Source organism: Rhinolophus sinicus, chromosome 1 (genome assembly GCF_057876585.1).
Source record: "Rhinolophus sinicus isolate RSI-liver-muscle chromosome 1, RSI-T2T, whole genome shotgun sequence".
NCBI lineage: Eukaryota > Metazoa > Chordata > Mammalia > Chiroptera > Rhinolophidae > Rhinolophus > Rhinolophus sinicus.
Window position 1 is genome coordinate 31506283 of NC_142501.1, and position 20692 is coordinate 31526974.

The 20692-nt window shown below is 35.6% G+C and overlaps 1 protein-coding gene and 1 pseudogene across 3 annotated transcripts in view; one reads left to right on the forward strand and one right to left on the reverse strand.

Moving 5' to 3' along the window:
* The window catches only part of PTPRO (protein tyrosine phosphatase receptor type O), a 200197-nt gene that overhangs the window by 43562 nt on the left and 135943 nt on the right, over positions 1-20692 (forward strand). The window lies entirely within an intron of this gene.
* LOC109454287 (ATP synthase F(0) complex subunit g, mitochondrial pseudogene) lies at positions 2021-2327 on the reverse strand (annotated as a pseudogene).

The window sequence follows — 20692 nt, forward strand, 5'->3', positions numbered from 1 at the left end:
AAACTATGTTTGTGGAGATGAGAAAGAAGCACTAATTCCACAAAGAGTCCCTGAAAAGGATGATAAGACGAACCAATTCTACTGTTACTCCATGGGTCTGGAACCCACGTATGCTAGCTACTGGAGACAGCGCCACATATCAGCCATCGATTTAGTGCATATACCACATCCTACAGGACAGTGCACCAACCCAAAGGGCTTATACCTAACATGTGTCTTCATGGGGCCTCTGACCATTCAGTTATTCTGCTCCTAGATGATGAGATATCTGATAAGACAAGTAGGCTGTGTGTTTATGTGCCCATTCTTCAATCACCTATATCATAAAACCGAGATAAGACTGTGAGAAACCATGAACATATGTATCAGATGTTGGGTAAGCCCCAGGATGATGATGATGTTAGTGGTGGCCCTAGAGGCAGAGAAAGCAAATACATGTGCAGAGAAGGTATCAATTCTGAAAGGATGAATTTCTGCTCCTCTAAGGGGATTGAGTCTAATAAAATCAATCTACTATCAAGTGTCTGACTGGTCCTTGAAGGATGATGTCATAACGTGGGCTCAATCATGTTCTCTGCTCCTGACTAGTTGGCGATAGCTAGATGAACTTTAGATAAAGGGAGCTCTGCCAGTGAGCCTACGTAGCTATATCTGGGCCACTGTGGTCACTCGGCTCATGGTCCCATTCTGCTGGCACTGGAGTTGCCACAGAAAGGGTAGCTGACACCACAGGACAAAGCTTCTTATCTATTTGGTTACTGAGTGCCTCGTTGGAGGTAAATGCTCCATGGTGGGTATTAACATGAGACACAAACAAATGAACACTTTGTGCCCACTCCCATCATCCAGTCTCACGCACCATCCTAAGATTTCATTGTCTCTTATCTTCTAATTGTCTTCCTTCTGAATCCTGACAATTAGCCAAACCATTCACTCTGCCGAGGAGCCCAAATGCAGGCCACTTATCCTTCCATGGAAAGTAAACTTCCGAATGTTATCTTTGAAGATCTACTCCCCTCACCATGTCCCTTAGAGCCATCCCTAAATGAGCCTAGAGTGTAACAATTATTCAGTAAATCTAACATGAAACAAATCACACCAAGTTATCTGTGAGTCAGACCTCAACTGTCTCCTTTCTCATTTAGTTATAGGGAAGCCCATGATGTGTGGTACCACCTAGATGATTTAGGCATTTAGCCACCTGGTTATGTAATTGTTTTTTTGTTTTTTGTTTTTTTTATAACTAATCACTTCAATTTATTTCAGGGCATAATACATAATGTGCTTTTTAGACCCATCGATGATACTGAGTTATAACCCTGTTTAAATATCCATAGGGTGTTTTATTTTTGCAATGATAATTTCTAAAAATCATACAACCAGATAGATTAATAATACACATATCAAAATTCGATTAAAAATTTAGTCATGGCTCTCAGTCACTCTGTCCTGGCATTAAAGATGTTATAGATACACAGAATACCAGCAAGTATCCCAACATTTACAGACATAGATGTTATCAAAGTTCTTTCTCTGATTTTAGCAAAGAGAAACCATTAAAATTTTACTTTATACTACTGACATGATTTAACTTTGGTACATGGTATTACTATTCCTCCTACTGTAGCAAGTACTAGTTTTCTCAAGGCCTTTTCCCCAACTTTTCTGGAAGTAAAATACATTATTTCCAACCTTTAAATTAAAATTTTATCCTCATAAATATGCATATATATATATATATATATATATATATATATATATATATATACCAGGTTTGTATATTCACATATATCCTTTCCAATTTCAGGCTAAGCAAAGACATGCATTTAGCACTATATTAACACTATTAAAGCAAAAGACAATCCAAGTTAGTGTCAAGAGAAAATGTGACCTTCCATGCAGTGTTTGATATAGAAACTACTGATTTTGACACATTTTATCCAAATACTAGTTTGATCAAACATGGTCCAACAACATTTAAATAATAAATCCAAAAGAAATGGATGTTAATGATTGGTCTTCAAACATTATAGCCAACGATGCCACTTTCCTATGATCTCACCAACATAAAACCACATCCACACGTCAGTGGCCACCAAACCTATTCAGCAGAGCTTCCCTGTAAGCTATTTGAAGCTTCCAGTTTGAGCACTACTGACTACTTTTTCAAGATCTGAATCACTGTAGGGAATCTCAGTAGGGATTGGAGGGACCAGCTCAACCTTGGCATAGTGCCAAAATGTGGCCAGTGAAGGCTTTGAGTAAGTCACAACAGTGTTTACCAGCACCCGGGCCTGCTCTGTGAGGTTATGGACAAACTGGGCCATGGTTCTAGGATGGAAAGTCCGTGGCCTCAAACGGACAGCTGAATCTTATTTGGATCTTTTCAGGCCCAATCCTGAATGATACATTCATAATAAATTGCTTCTCTTTTTACCCAAGCTTATGACTCCATGGATTAGATAAGATACAGCTCTAGCCCCATAGTCAATTGGTAATTCAAGATTGGGCATTAGGCCTCTACTAGAAACCAGTATCATATGGGAATTATTTTTTTCCAAATGGTGCAAAATTCTCTGCTACAGAAGGAATGGACTTGCTGTACTACCCTGGGGTTTTTGCTGTGAGTCTCCTCCTGAGATTTGCCCTTTGGCATATAGGCATCTTATTAGCATGCCTAGACTGCTGGCCACTTCCTGCTAGTCACGTGAAATGACCATTTAGGTCACTAATATTGTGATATGTTTTAGAACATAAAAATAATCGAGGTCTTTGCAGACTACATATGACAGAGAACAGGAGATTTAATATGGTTCTGAGGCAAGACAACAGATGTATATTGTGGTCTTTCCCACGTAAAAGTGATCGTTTTGATTTATCTTACTGAGGAGGATTGAGGAGAACACATTCACCAGATCAGTAGTAGCTACATATCAAGCATAAGAGACTGAGTTAACCTGTTCCAAAAAAGATACCACCTCCAACATGTGGTAATTAGGATTACCACTTGCTTAAGTTTGGATCGCTCACTGTCATATGCCCTGAGCGATCTGGTTCATTCAAAGGTCAGACAAATTAATTAAATAGAATTATAAAGAATCTCCACTTCTGCAAGTCTTAACTTTTTAATGGGGGTGTTAATGTCTGAAATTCTTTGGACATGAAGTTCAATTTCTGATTGCTATCTTTGCAGGAGGTGGCGAGGAGGTATGCCATTTCAGTAGCTTTCTGTGGCCTTTCCTATCGCAATGGCTGGAACTCCCTAATCAGGTAGCCAATGTGCAGGGGGGTTGGGGGCCCAAGGTGAAAAAAGTGAAGGGATTGAGAAGTACAAATTGGTAGCTATAAAATAGACATGGGGATGTAAAGTAAAGCATAGGGAATATAGTCAATAATTATGTATAGTGCAAGGTGGGCACTAGACTAGTCAGGGGGATCACTTCATAAATTATATAAATGTCTAACCATATGCTGTACACCTGAAATTACTATAAAAAATATTGAATGTCAATTGTAATTGAAAAATTGAAAAGGGGGGAAAAAGTTGAAGGGGAATAAGAGGTTCAAATTTCCAAGTATAAAACAAATAAGTTTTGGGGATGTAATATACAGCATAGGAAATATAGTCAATAATATTGTGAAAACATGGTACGGTGTCAGATGGTTGTTGGACTTATCATGGTGATCACTTCTTTAGGTATATAAATGTTGAATAACTATGGTGTACCCCTGAAACTAATATAATATTGTTATGTTAGTTATATTTTAATAAAAATCTTAAAACATAATTAAATTTTTAAAAATGGAGGCAAAGGAAAAACATGCAGTTAAAGAGACATGGAAAGAGGGATCAAAAAGAAGGATAAAGCGAGAGCAATAGTCATAAGTCTAGGGAAGAAAATATTTTAAGGAGAGAGAAGTGATCATCAATGTGAAATATTGCTGAGAATAACAATGGAATTAATAATTAAATGAGGCCAATAGATATAAAGATAGGAAGACATTATTATACTTTGCTTGAACAATTGCAGTAGAAGAGCAGGGGCATATGTCAGATTGCAGGGGTTTGAGAAATGTAGGGAAACTGAGGAGACTTAGGCAATGGATTTAAACTATTTTAATAAATTGGCACTTGGAAAGACAAAGAGTAAAAGGATGATGGCTGGAAGGGGAAGAAGGAGCAGAACTGGGTGGTGGCTGTTATTGTTTATGATTGGGGCAGGATGAATGAGTTTTAGTCAGATGACAGAGAAAAATCAAAGATATAAGAGAGTGAAAAAACACTCGTCTGTCTCCATAAAAGCCTTCATGCTTCCAATTCTAGTGTGAATAATAAAAAGTCTTTCCATATTCCCCTCTTGGAATTGAATCTTTAGTCTCTTATATTGGCTAATTTTATGACCAACATCTTAATTTTATTTTCTTATTGCCTGTAGCTTAGTGTAATAAGATTTACAAAACTATTAAATGTTAGACTGCAGCATGCGAGAAGGAAGGCATATTTCCACAATTACCTTGCCTAAATTGTAGCTGTCCACATTTGAATTGCTAGTGCTTTTTAAGAGATAACAGCCTATTTCATTTCATTGTCTCTCAATATATGACAGCACTGCAGAATTAAAGATCACACACGCTGATGATGAAAGCCATAGGATGGGAAAATGGGATATTCTGGTGTGGCTGAAAAGATTGATTAAGCAATGAACCAAGGCAAGTACATAGTTGTTTCAAAGTAACCAGGCCTTTGGGACTACTTCAGGTTATAAACAGAAGCAGGTGTCTAATTCCTCTTGAGTCTTTTTTACCTTTGAGAACACAGAACACTAATGTGTGTGTAAGTAGTATACCATTTCTAGAAGGTCCTATATGCTATAGAAGTTTTTTTATTTCTTTCTACAACTAGGATGCCTCTTTGGATGTGTTCCCATAGAAATGTATCTGAATACATGATGTGGGATGTACACATGTGTGTGTGAATTTGCACACAAATTATACAGATTTATATATGTAAATGTATATATTTGGGTGTACACATTTGTATTTTTGCATGTACAAATTAAGTTTAACCATACGTGCTGGACTTACTTGAATCACACTTGTGTCTTCAATTGTGATTTTAAAATGCAGGAAAATAATTCAGTTAGGCTTGATTGATTAATTTTGAGAATAACAGATATCCTTAGTAATAGTATAGCCTTAAATGTTACTGAATTACTATATTTTCAAATTGGAGTTACTGGAAAGAAATTGCTTTGAGTCAATGCTTTTTATATCGCTAAGAACTAACTATAAAAATTTACATCCAAAATATGATCTTTAGCATGATGTAATAATAATGTATGATTAAGAAAATATCAAAAGGAAACCCTTCATTGAACAAAGAATCCAGAAACAAAAATTCATAGAGTCAGATCAGGTATGTAGTGTCTCATTCCATTATGTTTTTCATCTGACATAGGCTCACCCTTCAACATGGGATGAGCGTTTATGGTTCTGTAGAAGAAGAAAATAAAATGGAAGTCAAGGGAGCATTTTTATTAGATCATTTACTCCTCTTAAAATGGCCCTTTGAGCATTTACAATAAAACAGATTTAATCTTTTGTTTCCCATGAGAAGTCTAACAAAAGAAAATAGAGTTGTAGAAGGACCCACACAATGTAGACAGTGTTTTTAGAAACTACTCTCCTAGCAAGTGGCTGAGTTTTATTACTGATATATTTAAGGCAATTTTGGGGAATTTTGCCATTTTTGGAGCTGGGCATTAGCATGAGTTATTGGATATTTTTCTCTTTGTTTATAATACATCACTAAATTCGAAGCCATACAACTGCCCTCGATAGAAAGGTATGGTGATGCACTGAAATAGTATAATATTTTAGTCATTAGCCTACTGTCAAAATTTATTAACACAAAGATTACATTTCTTTCTAATTAGACTTGCTTTCTTTAGCCATCAAGATTGAAGCAACTGATAATATTTATATCTCTAACAACTGTGTTTTATTTATACAAAAGAACAGAAATAAGCTTTCATTAAGCAACAACTATGTGCCAATCACTGTGAAATATGTTTTCACATGTGTTGTTTACTCCTTGCTTTAACACTGAGAGATTAATACAATTATCCGCATATTAGAGATGATACAATAAAGAAGTTAGATTCTATGCCTGATCTTGCCGATTGAATAGCCCCACCTTGGGCTGACAGACAGAATGAGGATTTACTTCAGTTAGATTATTTTGAATTGTCCTCAGTTATCCAGTGTTCTTCAAAATAGCCACATTTCAATGAACTTGGATTTCATGAGCTCATTTCACCTCTAAGTGAGAATATGAATATGCACAACTTTCAATGCCATCCCTTGAGAAGGCCAAATGGTACTTTATTAAACATCTATGTGCAATCGACTGTTTTAGGAGCTAGGAACGCAACAGAAACCGTCCAAGCCCTGAAGGATCTTGCAGTCTATTGGGTTGTATGAAGGAAGAGGGGGAGGTGCCGATGATACACAAGAAAGATCTGAATGCTAATTGACCAATATAACCAAAAACATACCCATTTAAGAACTTAAATCCTTTTAACATAGGCCTGTGGAAGTTGGGAATATGCATTATTAACTCTGTTTTTTAGTTACCCTGAAGAAGTAAGAGTAAAAGGAATAAACCCCAAATCAAAACCAATGTCCAATAAAAAAAGGCAGCCTGGGGGCAAGGCAAGAATTAACTGACGCTCCCAACACAGTTTTACTCCCATCTCTACTGGGAAGAGAAATATTTGTATGAGAGAGGTAAAGAGAAATCTAAAGTGGTCACAGTGGGACCGCTGGAAGTGGATGGTGACACTTTAAGTACTAAAAATATCACTAGTATCACATTAAATAGACTGCTTATTGTATGGGTGAAATCAGTTGTTCACAGAAACACAGCATTGTTCACATGTTCAGAAACAGTTTCTTAATAATTCCCACCCCGCCCCTTTCTCTGGCCTACTATTTTAAACTATGGTTTTTGGCACCCTGAAGCTGTGTCTTCTTCCCATGTGCAGTTTTACTTTCTCTTATTATTTTTGTTCTTTTATCCTCTAGGTACAGTGGAAAAAACTGACAGAGATGTGTTCTAATTCTAGGTGTGCTATTTATATACTAGATATATCTATATTTCTTCAGAAAAATAACTCTTTGAATGTTGGTTTCTTAGATACTTCATCTTTAGTCTAAGAACAATAATACCTATCACACAGAGTTGGGAGAATTACATGAAATTTAAATTGCTTGGCACGTTAAGTAGACATTTAGTAAATTTAGTTAAATCCCTAGAATATCTCTTCTATTTCAATACCAATATGAATGTAATCTTTTCTAGAACTATAACTATGTTCCTGATTCAAAGTAAGTCCTCACTAAATACTTGTGGCTTGAATGTTCTCATTTCATATTTCAAATATTTTCAATATAATATGCTTAATGAAAGTAACTATGGACAACTTAGCAGTTACCATGCTTTAGGCACATCAAATTATTGTACTACTAGTGTGTTAATTCAAGATGGAAACCCAGTCTTCTTAGAATTTTCCTTTTTTTTTCTATAGAGTTTGTCTCAAACCTAGAAACGCTTTCTAACCATTAGAGATGCTACACAATGGAATAGATTGGTTGGTTCAGAGGTAAGCTCCAAATAGCTGCAAATGTTAACAAGGAGGCATCCATCAAGAAAGTGGTAGAGATTTCTAAATTAGTTGGAAATTGTCTAAGATGATTTCCAAGGTCTCTTCTCTCTCAATGATCTCATAATTCTATACAGTATATAGTGCTTCATTTAGAAGCAAATAAGAAAAAGGAACCTTGATTTCCCATTGCACAGGGACATTTTAAGCATTATTCCACCCCTAAGTCTCTTTATAGGTAATACTAATATCTAACAATAATATTCTGAGTTCTTCACAGGCATGAACTCATTTAATTAAGTTAGAACAATTCTATAAGCTAGGTACTATCAGTATCCCTATTTTACACGTGTGGAATCTAAGGCACAGAAGAGTTAAGTAACTTGCCTAAGGCCAAGTATGTGATGGAGCTGAAACTCCAACCCAGGCAGTCCAGCTCGACATCCTGTAATTCAGTACAAGTGCCTCACACAACACAATCCTGTTTCTCATAGATCCAGTTTATTCCATTAAACTAGAAGCTTCCTGGAGGCACAGACCATAGCTATTTATTCTCACCATTGAATCTGTGGTAACTAACACATAATAGCTAACCCGCGAATGATTTGAAGATTAATTTGGTCCCTATTTTTGATGTCTTTTAAAAGGTATATCATAGAAAAGAGTGTCACTTAGGTTTTATACCAAGATTATTATTTACCTGATTAGAGGTAAGAAGTGGTTCAGAAATGCTTGTTTATAGATACTTAGTACCAAAAGACCTTTAAGATGACATTACACAAGTGTATAAAACATGGTTTAAATTAGAAGTAGGTAAGAATGAAAAGCAAAACCAAGGGCAGCAACATACCACAGAGACAGGTTAATAGAAACATACATGCTAGTCTATACAAGTACTTCAAATGGGTCACACATTTTTTCTAAGCTTTTCCATAGTCACAGAGTAAGGGAAATTGATCAGTTGTGATTTCTACCAGTCCTTAAAATATAAAAAAGAACAGTGTTAAGGAGAAGCAAACTTATTCTTAGTATCAAACTAGGAAGAAATCTCTTCCAAAGATCTTCAAAAGAGACCTTCATGGTAAGGAAATGAACAATGTCTTCCATAACATTCTGTGTGCGTCTTGTCTATAGTGCTTCTTAATGTGAGACGAAAGCATCAACCCAGTCTCGTTAGGAGGCAGGGAGCTGTGCAGACAGCAGGTTCTCCCTGTGATTAGTCAGTTCTTATTGTTATGCATTAGAAGGTTGAGGCAATTGCTAAGCTCCAAATCATCGTGTTTGATTCTGACTTATAAGCAACAATAAATGGAAACAACACCCTGCATAAACTCCTATTTTTTCATCTTCCCAGTCTATTCTCCTCACAGCAACCTGAGTGTAACTTTGAATCCCTTCACACACCATCTCCCTGTTTTCCCGGACTGAAGCCTACAATCCTTAACCAGACCCCAGGGCCCCAGCGGTTTGACCTGCCACATCTTATATCTCTGTGCCTATCATGCCCACCCTTAGTCTACATCACGGTCATTTCTTCTTCATGCCAGCGTCATTCCCATGTCAGTGGCTCTGCACATGCCATTCAATTTGCCTGGGACATGCTCTCCTTTCCCACGCTGCCATCTCTGACCCGTTAATTCCCACTTCTCAAAAATCACTCTCTAATACAGATGTGGCCTCTAGTCCCCTTAGGTGGACAGAGCGCCTTGTAGCATCGCAGGCTGTCATCACACTTGATACATTTCCATTGTGGAAAGTATCAATATTTTAATTAACTCATTCAATTTCTTCTTCATTTGTTCAACAGATGTTTATAGATCAGCATCTGCTTTGCACCGGGAACTGTTCTAACCCTAAGATACAGTCATGAAGAAGATGTACAAAAATCCCTGCCCTCCTGCAGTTTTCACTTTAGCAGTGCAAAGTGTCTTCACTGAAATACAAACACCCTGTCATCAGTGACTGTTTTTTTGTTGTGCTCACAGATGTGTCTCCTGCACCTAACACAATGTGTTAGACATCGTTTGTGTCAGAATAGCCTGGGTAATGACAGAGAGACAAACAACCCGGAAAGTTTAGTGGTTTAAGGCAATGCAGGTTTATTTTTTGATCATTCTGTGTGACTGGGGTCTCTTCCATCACAGTCATATAGCTCAGTAGAACAGCCACCATCTCAAATATTGCTGGTCATTATGAGAGAGGGAGGGAGGTAAGGAGGGGGAGAGAGAGAGAGAGAGAAAGAGAGAGAAAGAGAGAGTTTAATACTTGAGGAAATGACTGAATCATAACAAAGAGTAACTGTGATATGGGTGAAAGCCATGTCTCTTTCTCTGTGCGAATTTACTGTGATATATATGTGTTTGTATGATGTGTGTGGTATGTATAGATTAGGCTAATGATAAAATTACTTTGCATTGCTTCTGCTCACATCATCTACTCATAGCTTGATTAAATTCAACCAGGGATGACAAAATTGCTGTGCACAAAATATAAAACAGATATCCAACAGGCAAACAACTGAGAATTCATTATATATTAAAAATTGATTCTTCAAATGAACCAAAAAATATTTCATAGGTTAGATTTCATTAGACTAGTTCACACTTCCTTTTTTTTTGCACTGCTTTGCAAATCAGATTTACACACATTCTGCAAAGCTGATTGAAAAGCAAAACCTATTGCACATTTTGTTCTCCTTGCCAACTATCATTTTGTATTTTGCCTGAACATTCAATTTTCTGTATTTAATTAAAAATTAGTTAAACTCTATTAGAGTATAAATTGTATCTCATATTTCATTGAATCCTAACTATGGGTTATGCTTCTTAAACACAGAAAAGGTCTAGCATTTTATTTCAACATGAAGTGGAAGAATTGTCAGGATCATTTTGGTGCCCAGATGGGGATTTGGTATTTGTTCGACTGAATTCGATCTTTAATTTAGGACATGAAAGGAGCTTTGGGGGCTTAAATTAGAAGGTTTCGCCACAGCAGTAAGAAAATCCAATACGAATGCCTCCTTGAGGTGTAAGAGTTTTGTGAAATTTGTTTGCCCCAGCTTACTGGGATTTTCAACTACAAATTCTGAGACTTCTGAGCCCCTCTCTGAAGGAACTGTCCACGGTACTATGCCTTAGAGCAGGGCTTCCCACCTGGAGTCTGGACATACTCTTGGGAGACAGAGAGTTTTCTATGTAAATTGTTAAACGTTTTGTTCCTGTTTGATAACAATTCAAATGCATATAAACAAATATAGATATACATACAAAATATTCTAGATAATCAAGATGATAAACGCTGATATTTCTTTTTCATCTGACTTTTTTTAAAAAGTTTTTTTTATTGTGGTAAGAACACAACATGAGATCTATCCTCTTACAACACATTATTTTTGACTACAGGAACAGTGTTGTACAGCCGATCTCTAGAGCTTATTTATTTTCCTTAACTGAAACTTTATGCCTGTTGATTAATAACACCCCATGTCACTCTTCCCATTGCCCTTGGTAAATACCACTTCAGTCTTTGATTTTATGAATCTATTTTAGATTTCCCCTCTAAGTGGAATCATGTAGTACTTGCCTTTCTGTGTCTGGCTTATTTCACTTAGCACAATGTGCTCAAAATTCATTCATGTTTTTGCATATTGCAGAATTTCCTTTTTGAAGGCTGAGTAGTAGTCCATTGTATGCACATGACATATTTTCTTTATCTATTCAGCTGTTGATGGCCATTTAGGTGACTTCCACATCTTAGCTATCGTGAATATGGGAGTACGAATTTCTCTTATCCTGATGTCTGTTATTTCACTGTCACCAAGCAGTACTAGTTTAGTAACTCTAACTATTGATGTAGAGGATGAAAGAAAATAGTTATGGGATAAGAAAATAGTGGGTTCAAACCAAGCAAGACATGAAAGTTGAGCTAAGTGAAGGATAGTTTCAAAATACCTAAAATAAGAATTGATGTTAATATAAGTATGTATCCCTAAAAAGAACTTGCCCTGTCACACTCAGTACTAAATACATACAGCAAGTGCAATGTAGTGTCAGCAAAGATGATCTTCCAAATGAAACCAATATCAATGTTGACAATTTAAATCTGACTAGTTTTGTAGTTTTATTTCTATTTGATTGCTAAATTTTTATTTTGTATTCTTTACGTACAGTAAACATTTGCTTTCTTATTCATTTAAGAGTTTCTATCTGACTTTACACTAAGAATAACATCCAAACCCTTTACCATGATCAGTAAGGCCCTGAATGACCTAGCCTCTTTCCGCCTGGCCCCTTCCCATCTTGCCACACTACCCTTGGTCCACTATGTTCCACTGGTGTTTCTGACAGTTCTTAAAGCACATTCAACTCTCTCTTAACTCAGTGCACTCACACTTGGTGTGTCTTCTGCCTGGAGATGTTTTCAGACTCTAAACAAAGCTAGTTACTTCTCTTCTCTGCAGTTTTAGGTTAATATACATTTTTTTGAGTGGCTTTCCCTGACCTCCCTTTCACCTCTACCATTATTATCTATCAGAGTCCCCTATTCATTTCCTTCATGGAACTTAGCTCAATTTATAACTCTGTATTTTATTTACTTATTATTGCCTGACTCCCTTAAACACCAACACACACACACACACACACACACACACACACACACACACATACACACACCCTCTCCAGAATGTAAGGTCCATGATTATAATGATCCCATCTTCTTAGTCTTCATTTTATCCCCATTTTGAAAGAGTGCCTGGTACATGCAATAAATAGTATTTGATTGAATAACAAAATGCATCCCCGACTAAGTCTCCAGTACTATCTTTCTAAAAGTCTTTTCTAATTTCGTAAGTGAAAGGCAGCATGTTATTGTTTTAATTTGCCTCTGATTAGTCATTGGCATGGGACATTTTTAAATGGTTATTGGCCATCAGTATTTTTGTTAGTGAATTTTATATACTTTGTCCACTTTTTCTACCGAGGAATCTTTTCATTTATTTGTGTGTTATTCATGTAATCAGAACATTGACTTCTTAACCATTTTGTGTATTTTTAAAATGTGGCTTTCAAAATTTTATGATTTTTTTGGTACCCAATATTTTCTTTTTATGACATGAAAGTTGTCAATGTTTTTCAGGTAAATGTTATTAATCATAATCCACAGGTGAATAATCTGAGACTAAGAGAAAGCAATTTACACACGACTCATGTTTAATAAGATCTATCTAACTCAAAATCCATATTTTTTTCCATTCTACATGTCAGCTCGACTTCTGTACATTTAGAGACACATTATATCTCAGTGTTTGGCAGCAATAGTTGGCTAAACATGTATTTCTGTGCATATGTTTGAGGGAATAAATAAGTCTTATTACTTTGTTGCCATATTCACATGAATATATCATGAATGACATCTGGTAAAAGGTCTAGGCATCCAGGGACTCTAAATTTTAGAGAGGCTGTCCTGATGTTTCTAATGGAAATTGCTCTTTTACTTGCATTAAGACTGTGTGGGCCAACTGGAACTTTATGTTTCTGAGCTTTGGGCCAACTTTTTAACCACCTCAGCGTGGTAACAGTAATATCCCATACTAATCAAAAACTCTAATTGATAGTCCTATGTATCTTTGGTAAATACAAATGGGAAAATGCATTATTTCCTAATTACCTACTAGGTAGACAAAAATATTTAATAATATAGAATCCATGAGGGAAGAAGAAAATCAATAGTATTCCCCTTGTTGGAAAAATTGGTAAACCATTATCCAAGATTATTCTCCTTTCACTATGCAGAGTATTGCACTTTAAGAAAAGGAAGGATTCCAAAGTGACTGTTTTTCATTTTTAATTTATTGAAAGTCAATTAATTATTATTATTCTAAATAATACATCCTGAACTTCAAGCTTTTTTTTCATACTAGCGGATGAGTTAATAACGAACTGCTCCATTCCCTCATGAATGATGGAACTCTATAGTCTTCCCAGTGGAGCAGAACTGAAGGAGCAAGACATGAGGTACAGTGGAAAAAAAAAATTGAATAGGATATGAATATGATACTGACAATTATGGGACCAAGTGCAAATTCTAAATACCTCTGTATAGTTGCGAAAGGGAACTTCATTTCACATTAAGATATGAAAGTCATTAAATTTAATTTTTATTGGATAATTTAATTATTTTATTTTAATCTCTGGTTCAGCTGAGTTGTCTTTTGCCGACCATACATAAGAAGTTAGTGGTACTGTTGGGACCAGAATTCAAGGGTTCCTGAGTCCAATGTAATATTCATGTAACCATTACTCACTATTTCTAACTCAGGATGGTTTGATTTGTAATTATCACAGTTACATATACAGTCCATCTTCTGCTGGCCACTGGGTACACAGTCATTGTAATATGGACATTGTTCAAACAAACTGCACAACACATGAAAGGTTACATGCAGGGAAATGGTTTCTATAAGCCCAGAAAAGATAAAAAGCCATGAAACTTCAAATGAAATTCATGTTTCTGGCATAGCCAAATAAACCATGAATCCAGAAACTTCAGTTCAAGAGCATGCTTTGATCAGAATGAATTTTTTTCTTAGAGTCTTACATCTATTGTCCATCTTGAAAAATTTTCATTTTTGAAAGTAATTTAGATACTAATTTTTAATCTTCTTTTGATATCATAGTCCTTTTGTTTACTCACTTTCTGATTAGACTGTTTTATATGCATTTTTTTCTTTAGTAAACCTCCTAGGTTAAACAAAGGTAATAATGACATGGCCTTAGATTAAGTTTTGTTACGACTGTTTTCTCAAGGGTTTGAAATCAGGTCACTGTAAAAAATAGATGCTATCAATTCAAAGTGTCCTGATGTTATCATGCTTATAGAGAGTGCACAAAATGCCACATAAATGACGAGGCTGAGAAAGAATCAATATAATATTCTCTTTGCTTTCTCCTAGTTTACATTTGACAAAACAGGATAAGGACCAAAAATCAATCATATTACTAGAACAATTTTGTATCAACATAAAGTGACATAGTACAATATTTCACTTTTCTTGTCTTTTTTTTTCTAGTCACTAAAGTGGACTTAGAGATTACACAGTATTTTCCTGATTAAAATAGAAGCTAAATTAAGATGTGGAAAGTCAGTGGTTTTGATACATGAAGTATTTTACAGGGGGTGGTATAAGAAGGTAAAGGGGGTCAAATATATGGTGATGGAAGAAGAAATGACTCTGGGTGGTGAACACCTAAACCAGTTTTACCTCATCTTTTTCTTTATTATGTTTGCTAAATATGAAAATTAGACCTATAGAATTTTTAAAAGAATGAGGGGAAAATGGAAACCAGAAAGGAAAAGCATATAGATGACCATTCCTTCAAATTTTTCTTTGATCTTTGTGAGAGTCTTGATACAATCTATTTATTTATCAGGTTCATTCACTTTGCCTTCCTAGCAATTTCAAAGTTGACTTCTCCTACAAGATGAGGACATTAAATTTTGAGAGAGAGCAGGCGCTGATAGGATGGGACGGAGCATTTGATGGAAAGGACTGACTTGATTTCCTTAAAAGCCCAGACTCTAGCTCAAGATTACTTTCTTAAGTATTCTGCTTTATCATTATTTAATTTCAGTCTCTAAGATTGAGATGCTATTTTTTCCAAGAAAAAGTACGTATTTCATATTAACCATATAAATATTTCCCTCCTTTGGATATGCCTGGATGCTTCTCTATGTGGGGAGATTTTTAATAATGTTAGTAATTACAGGTCTCTGCTAGAATCATTGCTATTCTTTTTTCATTATCTCAGATTAGAAAAAGAGAGATAAATCTCATCATGTTTACTTTAATACTCTGTGTAAGACTGGCTTATAAAGTATCTCTCCCCAAATAAAATCAATGACATCCTGTATTTGATAAAATGACCAAGTATTGGAGAGTGGATCAGTCATGTGAGGTTTCATTCTTTCTTTAAGTCATCTTGAAAAAGTGTTTTTAGCCTTGATGGAAGTCAAATTTTCTATGTGGAGCCCCATAAACATTATCTCTGAGGTGTGAAAGTAAACAAAAATATACCTTATTTTCCACTTTAAAAGTGATTTATCGCATTGTAATTTCTGTTAGCCCTAGGTTGGTTTGTTTGTTTATTTTTAACGATGAAATGACAATACTAATATCAATCTCCTTGGGTAGTTAAGAGAGTTAGATACTTGCAAAGAACTAAGTTTGGCATATAAGGATTCAATATGCCAAAGGCTCAGAGGTATTGCCAATTTACATAGACCCATGCAGTGTTGGTAACCTCTGCTGAGAAACGTGGGTTTATGCAGGAGTTTTCCCTGGCACTTAGAGTTAGGAAATAGAACAAACCAAGAGAGTATTTGCTTTAATTTGTCAATGCAACATTGATACTTCTTGTAAGTAGTTGACAAGGATGTAAAAGGGAGGTTGATTGTAGCGACAACCCACAGGCAGTATCCTTCCATGTGCTTATAAGAAGCTGTTCCTCTCCCTCTTAGTCCCAGAGTAGAGACCACTAGATTCAATAAGGTCAGGAAAATGTAGTAGAAGAGAGAGCCTCATGGCAATGAGGCCTGTCTGATTAAGGTAGACCAGTTACTAGTGAAAGGATAATGAAAAAAACAGAGAGAGACAGATAGGCATGGAAAGAAAGGGAAAGAAGATTTAGAAAGGTATGAAAAAGAAATATACGTTTGCATGAAAATGGCACAATTTGACATAAGAAGTATCAAATCAATAAACACAAACAGTGAACACACATAAGGAAAACAATTTCCTAACTACAACGAGATCTTTGTTCCTTTTTAGATTGGAGAGCAAATGTTAATCAGAGTGTCATAAAACAGTTAAACTCCATGACCATTTTTTTTCTTCACAGGTGCATAATTATATTGATAGGATTTTTATTGAATACATTACCATTGCAAATCAGTGTGTCTGGAGAAAGAACAAAGTATGCCAAGATTGATTGTCCTGAATTTGAATCAAGTATCTCTTATTCATTTTCTTAATGTGTAGTCATGGCAAATTACTCTTTCAGTATCCTAATGTAATAATGGGAACTTTTTTTCTTACTGATGGTTTAGAGTATTTTTAAACAACTGTGTGGTGTTTGACATTCAATGTGGTGACTCCTGTTGTGTTGGATTTGTATAGAAATTTTGGAATTTGGATTTAAATAATAATAACATTTAGCGCTTTGATTATTTAGCATTTGATTATTACTTGAGGGGCAGCAAGTAATATCTGCTGGGGTTTTGAGCTGAACTAGTGCTTTGATGGAAAACTAAAGAGCTGGAAGTACTATAAAGGGGACCTACTCTGGGGGTTGGGGGTTGTGGGTTGGGGGGGGCAAGGATGCATCTGGAAAAGGAAAGGAAGGAAGAAGTTCCGGGTATTGGGTACAGTGAGTACGAAGGACTTGCTGCTGGGATGTCCCTGAGACTCTGCAAAGTTTGCTGGTGTCTGAAGTGGGCTGGGGCTGGGGTGTGGGGTGTGGTGGGGGTGTTGGGGCAGGGCTTTGGGACCAAGAGGGCGGGACTGTTGTTCCTTACCATTGAGCTGGGTTTCTCAGCCACTAGAGGACCATCCTCTCTTGGAGGACATTTTTACATCAAGCAAGGATAACACTGAGAACTTGCCTTTTTATAACATCTACTTTCCGGGGAATCTGACACCCTCTGAAGTGTAAGGACCACCTTCTTTGCGGGCGAAGTCTTGAGGGGTGGAGTATCCCTGAACCCCAGGTCCAGGTTTTCCCCCGTTTGCCGTCTAGCTTGGGGTATACATCGTAAGAACAAAGAACTAAGGCACGTAGATTCTGAATGGGGTGGGTTGGAGAAAGAAAATTGAATTACACATCTAAATTTTAGGGGGAAATGGCAAGAGTCTATATTAGAAACCAAATATATATAGTACCTGAAGACTTCCTTTGAACCAGTAGCTAAACAGCTAGGGTAGGTCTTGGGTGGGGCATGGAGGGGGGAGGAGTGGATAATGCAATGTTTTTGAAATAGTTAATAAGTAAGGTTTATAAATAACATTGCATTCTGAGAGATTCTTTAAGGTAAATATGCTTGCTTAGTTTCATTTCTAATGTAAACATCATCAATATCTATTCATTAATTAAACTGAGATAATATCATCAAAATATTACTGATATGTAGTATTTATCATGTACCATTTACTTCATATGAGTTTAGGTATTTTCTGTAAATATTCAAGGTATTTTCATGACCTAAACATGCAGAAGTGATTCTGTGTAAATCACTCCTTTGTAGCTCGTAAGGACACATATTTTTAGATCCTTTTTACCAAAGAAAAAAACGAAGTGAAAGAAACAAAAATCATGCTAGTAAAAACAAGTGGAAGTTCAATATCATCCTATATATTCTATATAAATTAAATTATATATACTTCTGCTAAAAATAGATTTCACTAATATTTTCCAGGTATAAATGCAAAGATAAATTTAAGTTATTTTATGTAAGAGTTATAGTCTATAAATGAGATTCAAATCTGCTTGTCATCAGTTAATGGAAATCCTGCTAATTGTTAAAGTATTATTGCATCCTACCCTGTTTCCCCCAAAATAAGACCTAGCCGGACAATCAGCTCTAATGCGTCTTTTGGAGCAAAAATTAATATAAGACCCAGTCTTGTTTTACTATAATATAAAACCGCGTCTTATATAATATAATATAAGACTGGGTCTTAGATAATACAACACTGGGTATAATATAATACGGGTCTTATATTAATTTTTGCTCCAAAAGACGCATTAGAGCTGATTGTCTGGCTAGGTCTTATTTTCGGGGAAAGACGGTACTAGAAATGTAAGCCTTGTGATAGAGAATACTATAGTCAGGGGATTGGAATTTAGGATCATTCTTGATGAGGAAACCACAGGTTCCTTATTGAAGGAGTGATTTATTATTGACTTCATCTAACATAGTTCTTCATATTTGCCAATAAAATTAGAAAGATAGTAGTTTAAATCTTGGCACATACAAATTATGTGTCCCTGACAGCTAATTTTCCAAGCTGAGATCAGGATGCTAGCAATAAACTTCCTAAAGGAATTACATGGACAATTATGCAGTATTTTTGGTAATGAGGAAATGTTGGCTCCCTAAATTAAAGTCTGAGGAAGTAAACTGCTATGAGAAATATAAAGTTGATTATTATAAAAATGATATTTGAACTGTATCTTAAAGATAATGAATGCCCTTTAGGTCATTTCACAATTTAAACAAATTAATTTAAAAAGTAAAAAGGATGTTTGGTAATTCAGAATGTATCTTTACTCCTAGAGTCAATTAAAGCAATTATTCCCACCATGTCCTAATTGGTATATTCAAATAACTACATATGGTCAAAGTTCATTATTTGCCTAATTTTATTTGGGGGGGTATTTTTTTCCATTGTTTATACACAAGTGTTGTTCATGTAAAAATGAAATAGAGAGTTATGTGTAGGTCTTTTTCCTGAAGCAAATTTGCTTCAGAGAATGCAGTCCTATTTTTAATTCTTTAAATAATCTACTTTCCTTACTTCTCCTGGGTGTATGCCTTACCTTTAGAAAGGGAACAGAAAAGGTGTGAATGCCTAGGGAGAAGTAGAAAGCAAAGTATTGAGGCTCTAGGATCTCCATGTCATCAGCCTTGACTATGTATTGATACAGAATGCTCTAATACAGCTCATACCATTCCCAAGTCGGAGCATGACACCTCAGCACATTCTACCCTGACCCCTGACCTAAGAGATTGGTGGACACATTTGATTTTTAAAATGGAGAGTCTAAAGGACAATACTAAATACTACCATGATATTTAAATTAGGCATGTGGGATACAATCTTCTTGGAATGTGATTCATGTTATTCCATTTTTTAAAAGACCTTAATCCTCACATATTCTATGATTTACCACAGACTCAGAAGATAAATTTTGGGTCATTTTACTTTATTTAACCTAGCCCTACCACAGTTTGTGGGAAAATAGGTTACATTGGCCAAGTGGTATGCCTCAGGCAGTCTAAAAACACTCTAAATACTTATCAGTGAGTAAGAAAAAAAGAGAGTCTCTGAGGGGGCGTGTTGGATGTTCTGCCAAGATCACTTAACCATGCTATTGTTTTCCTTACCAGGCTCCCTCCCAGAGCCCTATTCAGATCCACCTGTCAGCAAAATTACAAAATGTCTTTGTGGTCACTCACACACAGTTGACACCATGAATATTTACTCTGGAAATGCCAATTTTTCTGGTGAAAATAGCATTTGAAATATGCCTTCCAATATTTTAAAGCACAAAGTGTTATTATTTCTTGCCCTAAAGGATACCGTTCTTTTTGAAAACCAATCTTTAGAAATTAGACGTTTTCCATGTTTTATAGGTTCTTAAACCAATGTACAATGTCAGCTACAACATTATATACATATTTTAAGACAAGACTCTTTTCTTATTAACAGTTCTATAATCTGCCTGTTTAAATGTTATAAAATAAGATATTTCACTGTGAGAAACTCTATCATGGGATCATTGGATGTCACCAAAAATGTTTTTTCTGTTTGTTAGGACATTTGTTTAGCTGTTGCTGCCTTTGGGATAAAGAAAACCCTTAATTATTAACATTCCTGTGACTTCTGTGTGGGTTTTTTTCTGTTCTTTTTTGTCATCGTATTAATAACTAGTTGAGTCATTAAAGGAAAGCAACAACATACAAACCTAAGTAATTGTTTTGGATAATGTTTTATTCTGTATCTCCTTACAAATGAGTATTTAATGATCTTTGCAGTCTCCTGAAAGTTCTACACTTTCAAGCGCTAGCTCTTAATTACTGGAAACAGTATTACATTTTATAAAACACCTCTAGTACTTATGAAATAACAGGCAAATAGATGTCCTTGATAAAACTAATGATTGGGTGTGATTTTTATAGTAGATGACTATGAGCTTTGAATAAGAATATACTAATAGATTTTAAATCTCTTTTTGAGATTAAAATATTTT